We start from the raw sequence: 22751 nt of genomic DNA, 5'->3' as shown, positions 1-22751 counted from the left end.
TTCCTTTGTTGCTCCTCCAGTAGCGATGCACTTCGTGCCACTTCCACTATCAGTCTTATCCATCAAATGCCTGTATAAATAAATATTTTGTGCATATGGGGCCTGAAATTCAAAACTATTTAACTTTCTAGAAAAGGCTCCTGGCTGGTTAAAAAGCATTTTAACGCTGGCTATATTGCAGATATTCAGCACCAAATCAGTTACGTTTCGCGGTTAAAATATGCTGCATAAATAGCAGGTTTATCTTTAACTTCTAAGCAGTTAACTGGTTAGCGCTGAATATTGGCTTAACTGGTTAAGTTGCTGCAGTAAAAAATGAAATTGAATATTCAGTGTCGGTGGCTGGAAATGGCCTGGCATTGAATATCTGGGTTTAATGCCGGTGGCGGATAGCAAAAGCGCTGCCTGCCACCGGCTGAATATTGTGGGGTTGGGGCAGGATAATTATTTTGGCTATAGCTTCCTTCTTGATTTTAGCTTTCTGGCTCGCTTGGAATTGAGATTGTGGTGCTTTGAGCCTCAGTTCACACCTGTCCAAGGTCCTCCCCCCAAAAAATATACTTTTTAAACCTTTTCTGTTTAGCTTAGTTATTGCAGTGATGGCTTCTAGTTGAGGCATGGAATGTGCTACGTATGCCCACCAAACAGCTAGTAGATGCTGCTGTGTGACAGATTCATTTGCCTTATCAGATGTGAATGATATCTTTGCAGCATCCCAAGCTTAGTAATAAGCATAAGCTGGTTTTGTGAATGGCTATGCAGAAAACTTTGGATCAGTGTTCAACACTGTTGCGGAGCCATTAGGTGTGCCCACAATGGTTACTTATTCATTCATTTGAAATGTAATGCTTTGCAGTTTATAATAATTTTTTTTCTTAGCTAGAATCTTCACTGAATGATGCTACAAAGCAGCTTCATGATGAAATGCTGTGCAGAGTGGATTTGGAAAACAAAGCACAAACATTTCGAGAACAAATGGAATTCCAAAAGTGTGTTCATGAAGAGGTATGCTTGGATCTTTTTTTCTCCCCCCCCCCCCCACCCATTTGTATGTCTTAACATAGCATTTTTCCAGCTTCTAAACTTTTTTGCTTATCCTTGTTTTATTTTTCTTTATTTTTGAAATCATCAGTAAATGCTTTTGTTTAATTCAGCTATCACATTTTGCACTTGTACAATTTTATGACTGATGACTTCAACTCTAAATTTTCTTTCATGTTAGTTTCAAAGTGATCATTTTAGCTTTAAAAGTCTTTATGTTCCTGAATTAAGTTTCTCTTTTTAGTGTCCTAATCATAAGTTCATTGATACATCTCTCTGGTCCCAGAAGTGCTCCCTTGACAAGAGTTAACCTGTATTTACCAACAATTTAATATCAACTCACCTGTTCTTGATATTAATGCATATTCAAAACTCCCCTGTATGATTTGGTTATGAAAAGTGAATCGGGGTTTTACAATGACATAGTGAATCCTACTTCCTTGTCATCAATACCAGACCAGTCCAGACCAATGGGTTATGTCCATCCACCAGTGGAAGGAGACAGAGAAAATAGTTCTAAGTACTTTGTTCCTTAAGGATATTATGCAGCCTGGAATGCTCAGTATTCTCTGTCTCCTAGCAGATGGTGGATGGATTTTGCAGCTTTTCTTTGGTGCTTTGCTGGTAGCTCCTGCCCTGCCTTGTCCAGGTGGCAGTTGAGCAGGTTTTATGACTGAGCGCCTTCTGCCGCTGTTGGCTATAGATGATATCCAGTGGTCCTGGTTCCCTCGTCCCTCAGCTGGGGTGACAGCCGGTGCTGCCAACTCCTTCCTCCACCAATTCACTTCGGCCCTGGATGGTGTCCGTTCCTACACTTGGGGTGCAGGATTGTCTGGTGACTAGCTAACAGCAAGTATAATTCTATTGTTTTCAGTGCAAGTCTTTCCTGTTACTTCTATACTTTTGTAGTACCCTTTGCTTTTCTCGAGCAGACTTGTCCCTTAACTGTGGTCTGGCTCTTCTAGGGTGCTGGCTCCAGTCCTCGTGCAGTATTCGGTCTGCTGCTCTCCTCTGCGCAGCTCAGGATCCACATGGTCAGTTGGGTGTGTCTTTCCAGTGGCTGACCAGCCTGTCTAGGTGGTCTGGTGTCTTTCCCTATCCTTTTGATCGCAGCTTCTGCCCAGCTGTTTGCCTTTCGCATGTAGTAGCTGCTGATTTGGGGAGCTTACCACAGGCTTTTGTTGTGGCATGGCTCGGAGGAGTGCCTGCATCTAGCCTTGGGGCGAAGGAGGTGTGTGTTCCTCACTCCCTGCTGCTTAGGTCTCTTGTACTGGAGGGGACTCTGAGGTGGCTGCCTGGGAATCCGTTCGGCCTTGTCCGGGTGTTTTCCTGTGTCCTCTAGCCTTACCTTGGCACGGTCTCTTGGGTCCGCCTGCTGGGGTTCGGATCCTGGCCTTTTCCTTCGGCAGGTTGGTCGGTCCTCTGGGTCCCTTCTGCTGTTTGTTTTTGGTTGCTTGCTTGGAAGATGCTGCCTTTTTACCTTTCTCCTTTTTTGCTGGGTGCTATGCATGGCCCTTAATCACACTGGAGCCCGGTAGATTTGCCACCTGGGAGCTGTTGACTTTCCGGTTGGCTTATTACCTGTTTTGTGAGTGTAGCAGTTAGAGCACTATTGCTTGGCTATTCGAAATACTGAGCATTCCAGACTGCACGATACCCTTAAGGGGCAAAGTACTTAGAACTATTTTCTCTGTCTCCTTCTGCTGGTGAATGGATATAACCCATTGCTCAGGTCTGGTATTTGCTAAAGAAAGTGGTGGCGACCTAACCTCGAGAGCACCAGAAGGGAGCTAAAACCGCTGGTTGGGACCAGGGCCTCATCCTCTCATTATAGTTTATTTAGAGTTTTTCTCTTAATTTCCTTTAAGCTTATTTACTTGGTATCTTGATCATTCTATTGTGGACTAAGTAACTATGTTATTTTCTAATAATCCTTGAATATGTAAAGGATGAAAAAGTTTATTTTTCTTATGATTGTATTACCTAATTTTCCTACATTTTATTTTATGTGAATGTATATTTTTTTGAAATCTATAAATAAATAAAAAGGAATGAAAGTTATCAGGTAAGAACATAATTTTTCCTTATTTATGCACATCATTTTGTTGAATACTTGTGAAATAACAGCTGGGAAAATAAGTAATTTGATTTTATTTTTCCCTCCCTAGGAAATGAGGGAAACAAAAAGACGTCATGAGACTAGGATAACAGAAATTGATTCTGGACGCCAGGCGGAATTTGAGTGTAAGCTTGCAGAAGCACTTCGAGAGCTAAGAAGCGAACATGAAGAACAAATCCAAGACTATAAGGAAGAACTGGAACGAACATTTTCTACCAAGGTGACTATGGGGAAGATTATTCTAATTTAAAATGTATGTGTAATCATATTTCTATGTACTTCTCTCTATCTATATCAGATAGAAAGGAGGCAAGTGTGAAAGCAGAAACAGGTACAGAGACAGCTTAGAGAAGTTGGTGTTGCCTTACCTTTATTTCAGGAAAAATGTATTTTGTGTTATACACCTCGAGGAGTTAAGTGATGATAGCAAGGACAGAAATATTTGAACGACCTGGGTGGGGGAAGGAAAAAAGTGAGGGGCTTGATTTGTGTTTGTTTTATAGTTCAGTGTATCGTTTAGGTGTATTATAAATGTGCAGTAATATATTACAGTCATGAGAACTCCACCCACCCCACAGTGTCTCCCAGGCTATGCAGATAAGATGAAAGCATCAGAAGCTACAAATTGAAATATCTTGGAAGAGTGAGAGACTAGACTACTCTTGCTGTACAGTGGTGGAAATAAGTATTTGATCCCTTGCTGATTTTGTAAGTTTGCCCACTGACAAAGACATGAGCAGCCCATAATTGAAGGGTAGGTTATTGGTAACAGTGAGAGATAGCACATCACAAATTAAATCCGGAAAATCACATTGTGGAAAGTATATGAATTTATTTGCATTCTGCAGAGGGAAATAAGTATTTGATCCCCCACCAACCAGTAAGAGATCTGGCCCCTACAGACCAGGTAGATGCTCCAAATCAACTCGTTACCTGCATGACAGACAGCTGTCGGCAATGGTCACCTGTATGAAAGACACCTGTCCACAGACTCAGTGAATCAGTCAGACTCTAACCTCTACAAAATGGCCAAGAGCAAGGAGCTGTCTAAGGATGTCAGGGACAAGATCATACACCTGCACAAGGCTGGAATGGGCTACAAAACCATCAGTAAGACGCTGGGCGAGAAGGAGACAACTGTTGGTGCCATAGTAAGAAAATGGAAGAAGTACAAAATGACTGTCAATCGACAAAGATCTGGGGCTCCACGCAAAATCTCACCTCGTGGGGTATCCTTGATCATGAGGAAGGTTAGAAATCAGCCTACAACTACAAGGGGGGAACTTGTCAATGATCTCAAGGCAGCTGGGACCACTGTCACCACGAAAACCATTGGTAACACATTACGACATAACGGATTGCAATCCTGCAGTGCCCGCAAGGTCCCCCTGCTCCGGAAGGCACATGTGACGGCCCGTCTGAAGTTTGCCAGTGAACACCTGGATGATGCCGAGAGTGATTGGGAGAAGGTGCTGTGGTCAGATGAGACAAAAATTGAGCTCTTTGGCATGAACTCAACTCGCCGTGTTTGGAGGAAGAGAAATGCTGCCTATGACCCAAAGAACACCGTCCCCACTGTCAAGCATGGAGGTGGAAATGTTATGTTTTGGGGGTGTTTCTCTGCTAAGGGCACAGGACTACTTCACCGCATCAATGGGAGAATGGATGGGGCCATGTACCGTACAATTCTGAGTGACAACCTCCTTCCCTCCGCCAGGGCCTTAAAAATGGGTCGTGGCTGGGTCTTCCAGCACGACAATGACCCAAAACATACAGCCAAGGCAACAAAGGAGTGGCTCAGGAAGAAGCACATTAGGGTCATGGAGTGGCCTAGCCAGTCACCAGACCTTAATCCCATTGAAAACTTATGGAAGGAGCTGAAGCTGCGAGTTGCCAAGCGACAGCCCAGAACTCTTAATGATTTAGAGATGATCTGCAAAGAGGAGTGGACCAAAATTCCTCCTGACATGTGTGCAAACCTCATCATCAACTACAGAAGACGTCTGACCGCTGTGCTTGCCAACAAGAGTTTTGCCACCAAGTATTAGGTCTTGTTTGCCAGAGGGATTAAATACTTATTTCCCTCTGCAGAATGCAAATAAATTCATATACTTTCCACAATGTGATTTTCCGGATTTAATTTGTGATGTGCTATCTCTCATTACCAATAACCTACCCTTCAATTATGGGCTGCTCATGTCTTTGTCAGTGGGCAAACTTACAAAATCAGCAAGGGATCAAATACTTATTTCCACCACTGTATATCCTTACATTATTCACAATCACTTCTAGGCCACTAGTTCAGATTTGGCCTTTACCACCTGAAAATTGTCCTATGGGCTCTGAGAAATGAATAGGTTCCAGTTGATTGGTGCTCATTACTATAAAACAATTTTGTAATTGGCACTAATTTGTTATCTTAACTGGCAATCTGCAAATGAATGAGCCTGGGAATTGAATAATTTCACCTCTGATGGTCCTTCAAGAGTAGGGTGTTGATGTGAAGAAGCATGCACTGCCATTGCCTGGTCTACAGATAAATAGAATGTTTGGTTTTTAGTCTGTAATTTTCCTATGCACTAGCTTTAAGCACATAAGAATAGCCATACTGGGTCAGATCAGTGGTCCATCTAACCCAATATTCTGCTTCTAACAGTGGCCAATCCAGGTCACAAGTACCTGGCAGAATCCCAAATAGTAACAAGATTCCATGCTACCAATCCCAGGGACAACAGTGGCTTCCTTCATGTCTATCTTGGTAGGAGACACTCCAGGAAACTGTCCAAACCTTTTTTAAACCCAGACATGCTGACTGCTGTAACCACATCCTTTGGCAATGAGTTTCAGAGCTTAACTATTCGTTGAGCAAAAAAAATATTTCTTCCTCAATAATTTTCAATAACAAATCACAAGTCAAAACACCTTGCTTCAGCAATACAGACAAACTTACTATAGAGGAAACATTTTAAAATAAAAAGAAAAGGAACCCAGTCTTCCTTAGTCCACTAGCTAATCATGATGTTCTATTGCTGGATGACGTCTTCAGGTTCAGAAAGGATCTCAAATGTTCTGGCAAAAAGAATCCATATGTTAAACCTAGGTATTTCACTACACAAACAGTGCGCTAACAGAAAAGAGGCCCCTAGACTTTGTTTCTTCCCTCATAAGTACATAAGTAGTGCCATACTGGGAAAGACCAAAGGTCCATCTAGCCCAGCATCCTGTCACCGACAGTGGCCAATCCAGGTCAAGGGCACCTGGCACGCTCCCCAAACGTAAAAACATTCCAGACAAGTTATACCTAAAAATGCGGAATTTTTCCAAGTCCATTTAATAGCGGTCTATGGACTTGTCCTTTAGGAATCTATCTAACCCCTTTTTAAACTCCGTCAAGCTAACCGCCCGTACCACGTTCTCCGGCAACGAATTCCAGAGTCTAATTACACGTTGGGTGAAGAAAAATTTTCTCTGATTCGTTTTAAATTTACCACACTGTAGCTTCAACTCATGCCCTCTAGTCCTAGTATTTTTGGATAGCGTGAACAGTCGCTTCACATCCACCCGATCCATTCCACTCATTATTTTATACACTTCTATCATATCTCCCCTCAGCCGTCTCTTCTCCAAGCTGAAAAGCCCTAGCCTTCTCAGCCTCTCTTCATAGGAAAGTCGTCCCATCCCCACTATCATTTTCGTCGCCCTTCGCTGTACCTTTTCCAATTCTACTATATCTTTTTTGAGATACGGAGACCAGTTCTGAACACAATACTCCAGGTGCGGTCGCACCATGGAGCGATACAACGGCATTATAACATCCGCACACCTGGACTCCATACCCTTCCTAATAACACCCAACATTCTATTCGCTTTCCTAGCCGCAGCAGCACACTGAGCAGAAGGTTTCAGCGTATCATCGACGACGACACCCAGATCCCTTTCTTGATCCGTAACTCCTAACGTGGAACCTTGCAAGACGTAGCTATAATTCCCAAGAAGTTTCCTCCGCTCCTGCATAGATTTCATGACATCAGGATAAGAACATAAGAGTAGCCATACTGTGTCAGACCAGTGGTCCATCTAGCCCAGTATCCTACCAGCAGTGACCAATCCAGGTCACAAGTGCCTGGCAGAAACCCAAACAGTAGCAACATTCCATACTACCAATCCCAATCTATACTCGTCCAATAAATATAGAACCAGCATTTCTAAAGTAGTCTTATTACTAAGTTTAAATCCTGTTCGAAAACAAAGTTAGCAATCAGGGTAGCAAATTCATTCACTTCTGAAAAAGAGACTTCCAAAATATCAGACATTATTCAGGTTGATACCTTCATCAATTAGCTGAACCAACATTCCAGCTTTTAGTTCATCTTCTAAGGGTTGAACCTCTAGCATTTTTTATCAAAGCAGACAAGTAATACACTTCAAGGGAGGAATAGATTCAGAAGGAAACTGCAACACTTCATGAAGAAACTTTTTAAACATATCCACAGGGGTCACACCCATTACTTTTGTAAAGTTCAGCGCACTCAAATTTAATCTTCTATTAAAATTCTGAAGTTGTTGAATCTTTCTATGGATAAACTTGATCTGTAATTACAGTAGCAACGGTAGCTTTAAGATTTTTCACTTCAATTTATGTTTGTTGTACTTGATCAAAACTTTCCTGCCTCACTTTATCCACTCTTTGAGACAGAGTATCAACTTTACTCACAAGTGTAGCAGTATCTACCGCAGTCTTTCTCAATGTAACATCCAATTTATGGATAGCCGTCCAAAGATTCTGCAGCGTTACCTCTTTGGGAGCAGTGTTATCTTCAGCTGCTCTGAAGCTCTTCAGCTCAGTAGCAATTTCCAGAGGGAGAGGTTCGCTGCCATCAACATCTGCTGCAGGTTCTGTCGCAGCCTCTACCCTTGATGTCGCTGGACAAGGATGTGGAAAAGCAACCAGGGGAGACAAAGAAATGTCTTGCCCCAAAGAGGCGGAGTCTCCTTCCTCAGACTGCAAAGCGGGGCTCCTTACCGGCACACTTAGTTGGGATCTTGCAGCACCTCGTTCAAAGGCCCTCTGGAGTGTAGACTGTGGCACAGTTTTTACCACCCCCTTCCTTTTGGTGTGAGGCATATTGGAACAAAGAAAAACAAATATCTCTGGCTAAGCAAGAATGCTCAGTAGCTGCCATGTCCGGCCGCCATCTTGCCACGCTTCCTCCTCCTCTTTGTCATAAAACGTATTTCCATGTAACTTCATTGAGTGTCCCCTAGTACATAAGTGTTGCCATACTGGGACAGACCATCAAGCCCAGTATCCTGTTTCCAACAGTGGCCAATCCAGGTCACAAATACCTGGCAATATCCCAAAACAGTACAATACTGCTTATCCCAGAAATAAGCAGTGGATTTTCTGAAGTCCATTTTAATGAATTATGAACTTTTCTTTTAGGAAGCTATCCAAACCTTTTTTAAACCCTGATAAGTTAACTGCTTTTACCACATTTTCTGGCAACGAGTTCGAGTTTAATTAAACGTTGAGTGAAGAAATATTTTCTCTGATTTGTTTTAAATTTACTACTTTGTAGCTTCATTGCGTGTCCCCTAGTCCTAGTAGTTTTGGAAAAAGTAAACAAGCTGTTCACATTCCACCCATTCCACTCCACTCAGTATTTTATATACCTCTATCCTATCTCCCCTCAGCCGTCTTTTCTCCAAGCTGAAGAGCCCTAGCTGTTTCAGCCTTTCCTCATAGGGAAGTCATCTCATTCCCTTTATCATTTTCATCGCCCTTCATAAGTACATAATTCCAATATCTCTTTTGAGATGTGGTGACCATATTGCACACAGTATTCAAGGTGTTATCGCACCATGGAGCGATACCATCCTCGTTTTTATTTTCCGTTCCTTTCCTAATACCTAACATTCTTTGGTTTCTTTGCTGCCGCAGCACACTGAGCAAACTATTTCAAAAGTATCGTCAATGAGAACTCTTAGATCCTTTTCCTGGTCGGTGACTCCTAATATGGAACCTGCATCACATAGCTATAGTTCAGGTCAGGGGTGTAGCTACTATGGGGCCATGGGGGCCTGTGCCTCCATAGATTTGGCCCTGGACCCCCTGCCGACGACCCTCTCAACCCCCCCTCCTGCCACCAACCCGCCGTCTGCTACCTTTGCGGGCGGGGGACCCCAACCCCTGCCAGCCAAAGTCTTCTTCCTTCGTTTGGCTTCTGAGTCTGACGTCAGACTCACAGAAACAGAACGAAGCCCTGCAGATCGCAAGGCTTCGTTCTGTTTCTGTGAATCTGACGTCAGACTCTGAAGCCAAACGAAGGAAGAAGACTTCGACTGGCGGGGGTTGGGGTCCCCCGCCAGCAAAGGTAGGTGACGGCGGGGGGGGGGGGGTCGAGAGGGTCGTCGGCAAGGGGGATCAAAGTTGTTGTTGGTGGGGCTGGCGGCGGCGTGTGTCGTCGGCAATGGCGGGGGGGGGGGGGGCTAAAATGTGCCCCCTCACCTCGGGATCTGGACCCCCCTCCCGCCGAAGTCTGGCTATGCCCCAGGTTCAGGTTGCTCTTTCCCACATGCATCACTTTGCACTTGCTCACATTAAACATCTGCCATTTGGATGCCCAGTCTCGTAAGGTCGTCTTGCAATTTTTCACAATCTTCTTGCGATTTAACAACTTTGAATAATTTTGTGTCGGCCGAGAACAATACATTTTAAAAGTGTACTACTCACAGTACTGTAGATCACTTCCTGACTGAGTGAAACTTAAGAGGGGAGCATTCACTTTTTTATAACAGCTTTAATATAAAACATGCACCACCTGCTGGCCACTAGAAGAAATACACTTCAGGAAATAAGGCAGTTTTACAGGCTTAAAAAAAATTGTTCTATCACATATACTTATTTATTTCAGTACATTTATACTCCGCCTTTTGCCACAGTGTTGCAGCCCCAAAGCGGCAGTATATTGTGTGATTTATTTAGTGTTTTGCTTAGCAAGTATAAAATTACTAACGCCAATTACTTTCAGATGAAAATATTCTAATGACAAAATCCCCTCCTATCCTAATTAGAATAACTGATTATAAATTAAGACTTAAAATGAAAAGATGTACCAGGGGTTTGTGGGAGTTGGGGAGGGTGGGTAGGAAAGACTGAACTAGACCAACTGTGCCTTCCATAGGCTATCTGTTAATGATGTAGACTGTAACTTTGTAAGATGCTGAAACTTAAGTTTAAAAGGTTTCACATTATTTAGACAAGTTAATACATTTTGCTTTTTAAAATCAAACTTTTATCAATAGCCTACAATTACGCTATCCCAATCTTTGTCACCAGAGCAAAATAGTGCTCACTTACCCCCAAAAATGTTGTCTTCTTTCAGAAAAGGTTACCTGGCACCTTTCCTCTCTGTTTTGCTTTGATTCTAAGGGGTTTGTTTCATCAGAAAGAGCCTTTGATGATTTAACACAGTAATCATATTGCCCTAGTGACCTTTGCAGCTATTCTACCTTCATCACAGTACCTTAACACGGTGGTTTCCAAACCTGGTCCTGTAGGCACCCCAGCCAGTCAGGTTTCTAGGATATTCACGAGAGAGATTTGCATGCAGTGGAGGCAGTGCATGTAAATCTCTCATGAATATTCATTGTGGATATCCTGAAAACCTGACTGGCTGGGGTGCCTCCAGGACCAGGCTTGGGAACCACTGCCTTAACACCTAATTCAAGTCAGAAGCACTGCTTCCTTTCTTTTTGTCAAAGAACAGAAAATAACGGAGAGCAAGGTTTGGTTTTTTTTTTTTAATCCATTAAATCTGAAATCACTTTTGCTTTGTTTTAGGCAACTGGCACTTGAGTAAATTAAGGCTTTCACCATAATTGTTTTTAGCCTGAGATGAGTTAGAGGGCGAGCACAACAACATACATGTATGTTCATAAGGATGATGCAGTCCTTCAGTAACTAGATGTAATAACCAACATCTTCCATATCATCAAGCTGATCAATCCATAGACTGGTGGGTTGTGTCCATCTACCAGCAGGTGGAGATAGAGAGCAAACTTTTGCCTCCCTATATGTGGTCATGTGCTGCCGGAAACTCCTCAGTATGTTCTCTATCTCAGCAGGTGGTGGTCACACACAGCAGCAGCTCTGGCTAGGCCTCCAAGCCTAATTTTTAGGTTTTGTTGAGTGCCTGGGGTTGAGGGCTCTTTTGAGCAAGTGCAAACCTGGTGGTGCCAGGTCCCTCCTTTTCTCCCCCCTCCCGCTGGCTCCGTTTAAAAAAAAAAAAAAAATTTTTAAACGTCCTTAAAGGCGTTTATTTCGACGTTTATTTAAACGTTCATTGCAGCTACTCACTGGGACACCAGTTTGTTACAGCTCGGAGCGGACAGCAGGTAATTTTTACCTTTTTATAGCGGGCAGGGGGTTCCCCGATTCTTCTCCTCGTGGCATATGGCGTCGGAGGGCGAGGGCGCAAAGGGTCGCTCCCCGGATCACTTGAGCGCTTCTAGAGGGGATGCGGGGGTCTTACAGCCTGATTCGCCCTTGTTGGGTGACAGTTTCGTGACCGATGAATGTCCCGGTCCTTCCTCCGGCGTGGCGGTTTTTCCCGCCATAAATGCCAATCCCCCGCTCCTCGCCTCCGCCATCTTGGCCGGCCACGCGGCTCGGACTGCTTCGTGGGCCGCCCTTGAGGTTGGAGACATTATTGCCATGAACGCCCTTAATTTGGGCGACGGCACAAAAGCGGCTAAAGTTAAGCGCCGTTCTTCCCGCGCGGCTCCTTTGCGGAGTGTCGCGCCGGACGCCATTTTGGATGCGCAGCATGTCTCTCCCCCGCTCTTGCGAGCGCCGGTTGAGGGTGCGTCTAGGGCTGTTGCCCAGGCTGCGGAAGTGCACAGTCTGGGGGGTTTCTCCCCCGTGTTTGTTTTGCTGCTGCATCAGGCTTTCCTCATGCAAAACGCTGCCCCTGCTCCCTCGTCTGGTAAAGAGGTTGAGGTTCCCAGAGGTAAACGCCCTCGGATTGATTCCCAGGCCTTGGAGGACTTTGTCTCCTCCGATGTAGATGAGGGCAGCGTGTCTGAGGTCTCCCAACGGTCCTTTGCGGATTCCTTGGAGGAGACGGATCCCCGCTCGGATGGAGCGGATGACCCCTCTGCAGCGGCTCTTTAGCTCAGAGGTTTTGCCCAACCTGTTAGTGCAGGCCATGGGCATTTTGAAGATTTCCTCTCCGGAGGACGTCTCTCCCTCAGCCCCTGTTGGCTCTGCCATTATGCTGGGGACGAAGCGCCCACCTAGAACCTTCCACATGCATGATGCCATGCACTCCTTAATTTCGGCTCAATGGGATGTCCCGGAAGCGAGCCTTAAAGTGGCTAGGGCTATGTCCCGCCGCTATCCTTTGCCTGAAGGTGAACGTGAGGCCTTTCTGTGGCCTACCGTGGATTCTTTAATCACTGCGGTGACTAAGAAAACGGCGTTACCAGTGGAAGGTGGCACGGCCCTAAAGGACGCCCAAGACAGAGGATTGGAGGCGGCCTTAAGGTCGTCCTTTGAGGCGGCTGCTTTAAGTTTGCAGGCCTCAGTTTGCGGCTCCTATGCGGCCAGGGCGTGCCTGACTATGGTGCAGCGGGCTTCCCCCTCGGATCATTCCTTGAGGGCTGTTTGGCCGGCCCTGGAATCGGGCTTAGCCTATTTGGCAGACTTGCTGTATGATGTCTTGAGAGCCTCAGCTAAAGGCATGGCTCAGACAATCTCTGCGCGGCGGTGGCTTGGGCTGAAACATTGGTCTGCTGACCATGCCTCTAAATCCCGCCTGGCTAGATTGCCTTTTAAAGGCAAGCTGCTCTTTGGGGTCGAGCTGGACAAAATCGTGACCGATCTCGGCACGTCTAAGGGCAAGAAGTTACCAGAGGTCAGGGCTCGGGCTAGTACTCGCCCTGGTACCTCCAGAGGACGGGCTCAGGAAGCCCGTCGGTACCGCCCGGGCAGGTCGGGCTCCTCTGCCCTCTCTTCCTTCAAGAGGAACTTCTCCCCCAAGCAGCATTCCTTTCGCAGAGACCGCCGTCCCGGAGGTGCTCCCTCCGGTCCTCCCCCAGGGTCTCGTACCCAATGACGGGGCCTTGGTCCACGCCTCAGTGCAGATTGGAGGACGGCTGTCCTCGTTTATGGGCGAGTGGACCACAATAACTTCAGACGCTTGAGTGCTGGAAGTCATCAGAGACGGCTACAAGCTAGAGTTCTGCCGACCCTTAAAAGACGGGTTTGTACTCTCTCCCTGCAAGTCTCCGGTCAAAGCTGTGGTAGTGCAGCAGACCTTGGACAATCTGTTCCGCCTGGGGGCGGTCGTTCCAGTGCCAGAGAATCAGCCTGGCAAGGGACGTTACTCCTTTTTCTTTGTGATTCCAAAGAAAGGAGGTTCTGTACGGCCTATCCTCGACCTCAAGGGGTCCATTGGGCCTTGAAAGTTCGGCACTTTCGCATGGAGACCCTCCGCTCTGTTATAGCGGCAGTGAAGGCAGGAGAGTTCCTGGCATCCTTGGACTTCAAGGACGCGTACTTGCATATTCCCATCTGGCCTCCTCATCAACGCTTTTTGCGTTTTGCAGTACTGGTCGACACTTCCAGTTCAGAGCCCTCCCGTTCGGGTTGGCTACTGCTCCGCGGACCTTCTCCAAAGTAATGGTGGTCATCGCGGCCTTCCTGTGGAAGGAAGGAGTTCAAGTCCATTCTTATCTGGACGACTGGTTGATCCAAGCCCCTCTTAGGCAGAGTGCGGCAAAGCTGTGAACCGGGTGGTTGCTCTGTCGAGCTCCCTGAGGTGGATCATCAACTGGGAGAAAAGCCAGCTGCGCCCGACTCAGTCCCTGGAGCATCTGGGAGTTCGATTCGACACCCAAGTGGGCAGAGTGTTCCTGCCAGACAATTGGATTGTCAAGCTTCAGGCTCAGGTGGACTAGTTCCTAGTAGCCTCTCCTATTCGGACTTGGGACTATGTGCAGCTGTTGGGCTCTATGTCGGCCACGATGGATGTAGTGCCCTGGGCCAGGGCTCATATGAGACCACTTCGACAATCTCTGCTGCTGCGTTGGACTCCGATGTCGGAGGATTATGCTGTGCGCCTTCCCTTGGACCCAGCAGTGCGCAAGGCGCTGAGCTGGTGGACACAGACAGACAAGTTGTCTGCAGGAATGCCTCTGGTGACCCCGGAGTGGATTGTCGTCACGACGGACGCCTCTTTGTCGGGCTGGGGAGCCCTCTTCTTGGGAAGGACAGCGCAGGGGCTCTGGTCTCCTGCAGAGGCAAAGTGGTCTATCAACCTCCTGGAACTCAGAGCCATTCGGTTGGCGTTTTTTGGAGTTCATCCCGGTACTGGCGTTGAAGCCAGTACGGGTCCTGTTGGACAATGCCACGGCTGTGGTCTATGTCAACCGCCAGGGAGGTACCAAGAGCGCCCCTCTAGCCAAGGCAGCCGTGAATCTATGCCAGTGGGCGGTAGCGAGCCTGGAGCAGCTGTCAGCAGCCCACATTGCCGGAGTCATGAATGTCAAGGCGGACTTTCTCAGTCGCCATACCTTGGATCCCGGAGAGTGGCAGTTATCGGCTCAGGAGTTCTTGGATATCACGAAGCGCTGGGGCCAGCCGAGCCTAGATCTATTGGCGTCATCGGCCAGTTGCCAAGTGCCGCGTTTTTTTCAGCAGAGGACGGGACCCTCGATCTCTGGGAGTCGATGCTCTCCTCTAACAGTGGCCAACACAAGAGCTTCTCTATGTGTTCCCGCCCTGGCCCATGTTGGGCAGGGTGCTAGACCGATTGGCAAAGCATCCGGGCTGGATAATCCTGGTGGGGCTGCCAGTGGAGCAGGGTCCGTTACATCAGGGTCCCGTGGTGATGGAGGATCCCTCCCCCTTTGGGCTTACGGCCTGGCTATTGAGCGGCAGCGTCTGAGGAAGAAGGACTTCTCAGACAAGGTCATCGCCACTATGCTGAGAGCGAGGAAGCGCTCTACTTTTACTGCTTACGCCAGGGTTTGGCGTACCTTTGCAGCGTGGCGAAGCAGGCTCATTTTCTTCATTCACTGCTCCAATTTCTTCAGTATTGGCATTCCTGCAAGAAGGTCTGGAGAAAGGCCTGTCGCTCAGTTCCCTTTAAGTCCAGGTAGCGGCCCTGGCTTGCTTCAGGGACCGCCTGAAGGGTGCTTCCCTGGCTTCGTAGCCAGATGTGGTGCGTTTTCTCAAGGGAGTTAAGCACCTGCGCCCTCCTCTGCACTCAATGGTGCCTGCGTGGAATTTTAACCTGGTGCTCAGAGCATTACAGAAGCCGCCTTTTGAACCCTTGTTGAGGGCATCTCTGAAAGACCTGACGTTGAAAGCAGTCTTTTTGGTGGCTATCCTTTAGCCAGAAGAGTTTCCGAGCTGCAGGCACTCTCATGTCGAGAGTCTTTTCTGCAGTTCACTGAGGCAGGAGTGACTATTCGCACAGTGCCTTCCTTCCTGCCCAAGATTGTTTCTCGCTTCCATGTGAATCAGTAGCTCTGTCTCCCTTCCTTTCGTAGGGAGGACTACCCAGAGGAGTACTCTGCTCTTAAATATCTGGATGTGAGACGAGTCATCATCAGATACTTGGAAGTGACCAATGATTTCCGGAAATTGGATCATCTGTTTGTCCTGTTGGCAGGTCCTCGTAAGGGTCTGCAGGCTGCTAAGCCTCCAGTGGCAAGATGGGTCAAGGAAGTCATTGCCGCGGCTTAGGTGGCCGCGGGGAAGGTGCCGCCTATCCAGCTGAAGGCTCACTCCACTAGAACTCAGGCGGCCTCGATGGCAGAGGCCGGGTCCGTCTCCTTGGAAGAGATATGCAAGGCGGCAACTTGGGCATCGGCCCATACATTCTCCAAGCATTACCGCTTGACTGTGGCGGCACGGGCGGAGGCCCGGTGTGGAGCTTCAGTGTTGAGTTCAGGGATTTCTGTGTCCCGCCCTGGGTGAGTACTGCTTCGGTACATCCCACCAGTCTATGGATTGATCAGCTTGATGATATGGAAGGTAAAATTATGTATAATCATACCTGATAATTTTCTTTCCATTAATCATAGCTGATCAATCCATAGCCCCGCCCAGATATCTGTATGGTTTCTATTCTGGTTGCATTTCAGGTTCAAGTTTAGTCTTCAGTTACTTCAGGAAGACTTCGGGTTCAAGTTTTTTCACTTGGATTCTTCAAGAGTTGAGACGAGTTTGTGTTACAGTGAGCTGCTGCATTCCTCTCCCCTCCGTTTTACGGGGCTGGATTGAGACATAAATTCTGCCGGCACTCCCTCCCGCTTCGTGCGGTTGTAGGGCAGTTTTGTACCCCTCCTGCTTCGGCGGTGCTAGGGTCAGTCAGCTCCTCCCGCGGTTGCGGTTGCAGGATAAGCCAGATCCCCCCGCATCGGCGGGTGTGGTGTCCCTCCCCCGCTCCACGGGGATGAGCTGGACGGATTCCCCTCCCCCACTTGTGTGGGGATGAGCTGGGTTAATTCCCCTCCCCCACTTGTGTGGGGATGAGCTGGGTTAATTCCCCTCCCCCGTTTCGGCGGTGGTGAGCTGGGCAGAGTGTCCCTTTGTGGGTGTAATTCTCTAAGTGCTGAGTCCTGCAGATGGAGCTTTGATATCGACATACTGAGGAGTTTCCGGCAGCACATGACCACATATAGGGAGGCAAAAGTTTGCTCTCTATCTCCACCTGCTGGTAGATGGACACAACCCACCAGTCTATGGATTGATCAGCTATGATTAATGGAAAGAAAATTATCAGGTATGATTATACATAATTTTACCTTCTACATCTGCTTGTGCACCTAGGCCTATTTTTTGCCAATACTGACAATGTTTTTCTTGAATATAATCTAATCATCATTAGTCAAATGCCTTTTGGTTAATTTGTTTGAACAAATCTACTGAAGTACTGTTACCACATACAGAAATGAATAGGAAAATACCATCTTGATACGGTTAAACATGAAGCTTTTTTTTTTTCAAATTTTTTCATAGTTGGAGAACGCTCAAATTGCAGCTGCAAAAAACAGTGACTATGCAAACGCTACACGAGAGGAGATGATGTCCACAAAGATGAGAGTGGAAGCATTAACATCACAGCTAGCACAGTACCAAAAGCAGGTAGATTGTTGCATTAGTAAAATTAAAAAGTTTTATAGAAAAAAATGCAAAATGATACAGGGGGTCTTTTACTAAAGATTAGTTTATCTGCATCAGGGCCCATAAGAATAAAATGGGACCTGTTGCAGGTAACTCAAGCTAACCTTTAGTACAAAGACCCCCATAGTGACTACAAGGGTTAATGATGTTGGAAAAGTCAATTTTTACTTGACTAATTTGAAAAAAATAGCTTTTGCACAGATCAAGAAAATCACATAGAAAGTGTCTGGAAATACGATTTGATTTTTTTTTTTTTTTTTTTTTGCTTTTTCCTTATAGAACTTCAATAAAGAGGGAGGGTGATTGCCTTGTTTTTCAATATCTCATTTGTAGACATTTAAAATTAGCCTCTTTACATTTATGATGAGTCCTTAATCATTGTAGGACAATGTGAGAGGTGCAGAGAATGAACTGCTGTTTCCTGTATATTATTGGAGAAAAATTGGCAAGAATGTAAAGTGGCTAACTTTGGTAGTATATGCATTCTGTCATTTTTCTCCTCCCCAAAAATTGGGAGAATAAATCAATATTTTAATTCACCTGGATCCTAATATATTATGAAAAATCTTATGGTCCGGGTATCTTGTGAACTCTCAATATCATTAATTCTAATTTTATTAAATTTACCAGTGTTTCATTCTCTAAATCAGATAGCTCTTAAACCCAAAAATATGTTTACATTTTTAAATGTTTTTTGTGCTAGTGATCTGACTTAAAAGCTGGCAGGCTAAATAGCTTTCCCCTGCATGCACAAAATTTCATTTACCAGAGCAAAGTTGGAACACTGAGTATTTTCTGGTATAGCAGTCAATCGGAGAAAAAAAAGTTGGTTTTGTGGCCAGTTAACGTTACTAAACACCTGAAGCAAGATCCACTCTTGCAGTCAAGATGGCAGTGGCACTGGAAGAAGGTGACGTGCTCTGTGCAACTGTTGCGGGAGCTGAAGGACACAGAAAAAACAGCCAGTGACACTTGGGAGGAAACAGTTTGGGCTTCGCACAGATATTGTGCAGTTACAGCAGAAAGTCTTGGATGTGGAGGATAGCATGGCAAAGTTACAAACCCAACCTATTACCCATTTGGAAGCAGAACTTGAATACTTCAGCAATAGGAACAGGAAAAATAATCTTTGCGTCTTCGGCCTTCAGTAAGGTTCCAAAGGCAATGATCCTGTTTCTTTATGGAAACCACCGTGCCCCATTTATTGGATTTAACTTTGGTCAGAGCTTGTGAAATTGACCAGGCGCATCAAATCCCTACTCATCAGCATCCAGAGAGGCTCAGTATCCTAGACTGATCATATTATGGTTGCTGTGGTATGGACAGCTAAGAAGAATCTTCTTAAGGCTAAAACTGGTGGCCCTTATGTTTATGAAGGCAGAGGATTACTATTTCTCCGAGGACAAGCAGGCTGCTTGTTCTCACTACTGGGTTGACGTCCACGGCAGCCCCCTCCAACCAGAAGAAAACTTCGCGGGACGTCCCGCACACAGGGCACGCCCACCGCGCATGCGCGGCCGTCTTCCCGCCTGTGTGCGACCGTTCCCACTCAGTTTTCTCCTTTCCGCGCTGGAGAGAGACGTGTTCACGTCCCTCTCTTAGTCCCGGAAACCGGATTGCGGCCTAGCCCGCGTTTTTTCTTTATTAGTGTACGCGTTCGCGTTATTTTTCTTTAAAAAAAAAAAAAAAGACGCAAAACAGTTTTCCTCGTCGTTCCTAGTCGCGAGGGGCGCATCGTCGAGGCCTTTCTTTCTTTTTCAGGTGTGCTTTTCACCACCACCATCGACGATTTTGACTTCGCCGACGCAATTTTTTCTGTCGATGTCCTCGAAGGTCCCGAGCTGATTCAAGAAGTGTGGTCGGTGCACCCGGCAGATCTCGCAGACTGATACTCACGCTTGGTGTCTCCAGTGCCTCGGCCCGGAGCATAATTCCAAGATGTGCACCTTGTGTCTCGGCTTAAGGAAGCGGACGCAGGTGGTGAGGCAAGTTCTGCGGGACCGTCTTTTTGGAACTTGTGCCGGCCCTTCGACGTCTACCTCGACGGCATCGGTGTCGACGGCCGGGTGTTCGGTGCCGGTACCGATGTCGACGGCGTCGGCGCCGACTATGGCATCGACCCCAGGAGCACAGGTACCTTTGGCCCACCGGTGACGGCCGCGTGGGAAGTCTGCCCCGGCCACTCCCGCTGCTCAGGGCCATTGGGACCGAACCCTGTCGGATCCGATACCTCGAGGCCGTGGGGGTTCCACCTCCTCCTCGTCCCGTCTGCGGAGCGCCGATCACGGGCATCGAAAGAAAGCCAAGAAGCACCGTCATCGGTCGCCCACGACGCCCGGGACTGGCAGCTCCAGGACATCGAGGGACGACTCGACGCCCAGGAAGCGGCAGTTCCGGGAGGAGCGTTCCTCCCCGGTCGAAGAGGTGTCGCTGCGCCGGTCCGCGGGTATCTCGGTACCGTCTCCTGGACCGAGCAGCTTCCAGCACCGGCACCCACACCGGCCCCCCTGCCTTTCTCGATAGCGGACCTCGACGAGTGCCTCCGAGCCATCCTTCCCAGGATCCTGGAAGGGCTGATGTGCCAGGCTCTACCGGCACAGGGGGGGGGGTTGCGCCCCCCGGTGCAGTTGATGGAGGCGCCGGTGGGCTCTGGCCCGATGCTGAGGCCTCCGATGCCGAAGCCGCTTGCGGCACCGGTGTCGACCGCCACTCAGGTGGAGTCCCCGTCGACGACGCTGGAGGGAGCTTTGTCCCCGCCGGCGCGGGAGTCCACCGCTCAACGCCATCATCGAGGACGTGGTTCCTCGCAGTCGAGACGGGCCCGGTTGCGGGCTGAGCTGAGAGAGCTCATGTCCAACACCGAGGAGGAGGCCTCGTGTGGGGAGGAGGACCTCAGATATTTCTCCTCAGAGGAGTCTGTGGGCCTTCCCTCCGACCTCACTCCTTCACCGGAGAGGAAGCTCTCGCCTCCTGAGAGCCTCTCCTTTGCCTCTTTTGTCAGGGATATGTTTATCAGCATTCCCTTCCCCGTGGTTACTGTGGATGAGCCGAGGGCGGAGATGCTCGAAATCCTCGACTATCTATCACCACCTAGAGAGTCTTCCACAGTGCCGTTGCACAATGTCCTTAAGGAGACACTGCTTCGGAACTGGTTGAAGCCACTATCTAATCCCACCATCCCCAAGAAAGCGGAGTCCCAATACAGAATCCACTCAGACCCAGAGTTGATGCAGCCTCAATTGCCTCATGACTCAGCGGTCGTGGACTCTGCTCTCAAGAGAGCACGGAGTTCGAGGGATACCGCCTCGGCGCCCCCTGGGCGGGAGTCTCGCACTCTGGACTCGTTTGGGAGGAAGGCCTACCAATCTTCCATGCTCGTGACCTGCATCCAATCATACCAGCTCTACACGAGCATCCACATGCGGAATAATGTGCGGCAACTGGCGGACCTGGTTGACAAGCTCCCTCCGGAGCAGTCCAGACCATTTCAGGAGGTGGTCAGGCAGCTGAAGGCTTGCAGAAAGTTCCTGTCCAGGGGTATCTATGACACCTGTGATGTGGTATCTCGAGCTGCGGCCCAAGGTATAGTGATGCGCAGACTCTCCTGGCTGTATGCCTCTAACCTGGACAACCGTACCCAGCAGCGGCTGGCGGATGTCCCTTGCCGGGGGGATAACATTTTCGGCGAGAAGGTCGAGCAGTTGGTGGACCAACTACACCAGCGGGAAACCGCTCTCGACAAGCTGTCCCACCGGGCGCCTTCAGCATCCACCTCAGCAGGTGGACGTTTTTCCCGGGCCCGGCAGGCTGCACCCTACGCCTACAGCAAGCGTAGGTACACCCAGCTGGCCCGAAGGCCTCCTCAGGCACAGGGACAGTCCCAGCGCGCTCGTTCCCGTCAACAGCGTGCGCTTAAGCAGCCCCCTGCACCTCCACAGCAAAAGCAGGGGACGGGCTTTTGACTGGATCCATGGGAACATAGCCGCCATCAAAGTATCCGTGCCGGACGGCCTGCCGGTCGGGGAGAGGTTGAAAATTTTTTTACCAAAGGTGGCCTCTTATAACCTCCGACCAGTGGGTTCTCCAAATAGTGCGGTGCGGATACACCCTGAATTTGGTCTCCACTCCACCAAATTGCCTACCGGGAGCCCAATCCTTCAGCTCCCATCACAAGCAGGTACTTGCAGAGGAACTCTCCGCCCTTCTCAGCGCCAATGCGGTCGAGCCTGTGCCACCCGGGCAGGAAGGGCAGGGATTCTATTCCAGGTACTTCCTTGTGGAAAAGAAAAGAGGGGGGATGCGCCCCATCCTAGACCTGAGAGGCCTGAATAAGTATCTGGTGCGAGAAAAGTTCAGGATGCTTTCCTTGGGTACCCTTCTCCCCATGATTCAGAAAGACGATTGGCTTTGTTCCCTGGATTTAAAGGATGCTTATACCCCTCATCCCGATACTGCCAGCCCACAGACAGTATCTCCGATTCCGTCTGGGGACACGTCACTTTCAGTATTGTGTGCTACCCTTTGGGCTCGCCTCTGCACCACGGGTGTTCACGAAGTGTCTCGTGGTGGTTGCGGCGTACCTACGCAAGCTGGGGGTGCACGTGTTCCCATTTCTCAACGATTGGCTGGTGAAGAGCACCTCAGAGGCAGGAGCTCTTCTGTCCATGCAGTGTACTATTCACCTTCTGGAGCTGCTGGGGTTTGTGATAAATTACCCGAAAGTCCCATCTCCAGCCAGTTCAATCTCTGGAATTCATAGGAGCTCTGCTGAATTCAGACAGCTCAGGCCTATCTTCCCGAGGCGAGGGCTCAGAATCTCCTGTCCCTCGCTTCCCAGACCAGAGCGTCTCAGCAGATCACAGCTTGGCAAACGTTGAGACTCCTGGGCCATATGGCCTCTACGGTCCATGTGACACCCATGGCTCGTCTTCACATGAGATCTGCTCAATGGACCCTAGCTTCCCAGTTGTGCCAAGCCACCGGGAATCTAGAAGATGTCATCCGCCTGTCCATCAGTTGCCACACTTCGCTGCACTGGTGGACAAATCGGACCAATTTGACCCTGGGACGTCCATTCCAAATTCCGCAGCCCACGAAGTTGCTGACGTCGGATGCATCTCGCCTGGGGTGGGGAGCTCATGTCGATGGGCTCCACACCCAGGGGGTGTGGTCCCCCCAGGAACAAGCTCTTCAGATCAACCTCCTGGAGCTCCGAGTGGTCTGGAATGCACTGAAGGCCTTCAGGGATCGGCTGTCCTACCAAATCATCCAAATTCGGACAGACAATCAGGTTGCAATGTATTACATCAACAAACAGGGGGGCACCGGATCTCGCCCTCTGTGTCAGGAAGCTGTCGGGATGTGGCGTTGGGCCTGCCAGTTTGGCAATGCTTC

At 48.3% G+C, this 22751-nt stretch overlaps 1 long non-coding RNA gene and 1 pseudogene across 1 annotated transcript; one reads left to right on the top strand and one right to left on the bottom strand.

Annotated features, from left to right (window-relative positions):
• The window catches only part of LOC115459828, a 67616-nt pseudogene that overhangs the window by 23912 nt on the left and 20953 nt on the right, over window positions 1-22751 (top strand).
• On the bottom strand, window positions 5846-16920 carry LOC115459829. Its single transcript, XR_003940337.1, has 3 exons — window positions 16910-16920; window positions 13345-13352; window positions 5846-5914 (listed from the first exon to the last, which is right to left on the bottom strand). It is a non-coding gene; the product is annotated as an uncharacterized LOC115459829 (long non-coding RNA).

Source organism: Microcaecilia unicolor, chromosome 1 (assembly GCF_901765095.1).
Source record: "Microcaecilia unicolor chromosome 1, aMicUni1.1, whole genome shotgun sequence".
NCBI classification, from domain to species: domain Eukaryota; kingdom Metazoa; phylum Chordata; class Amphibia; order Gymnophiona; family Siphonopidae; genus Microcaecilia; species Microcaecilia unicolor.
Note: the sequence above shows the minus strand (reverse complement) of the source record. Positions and strands in the feature narration are given on the sequence as shown.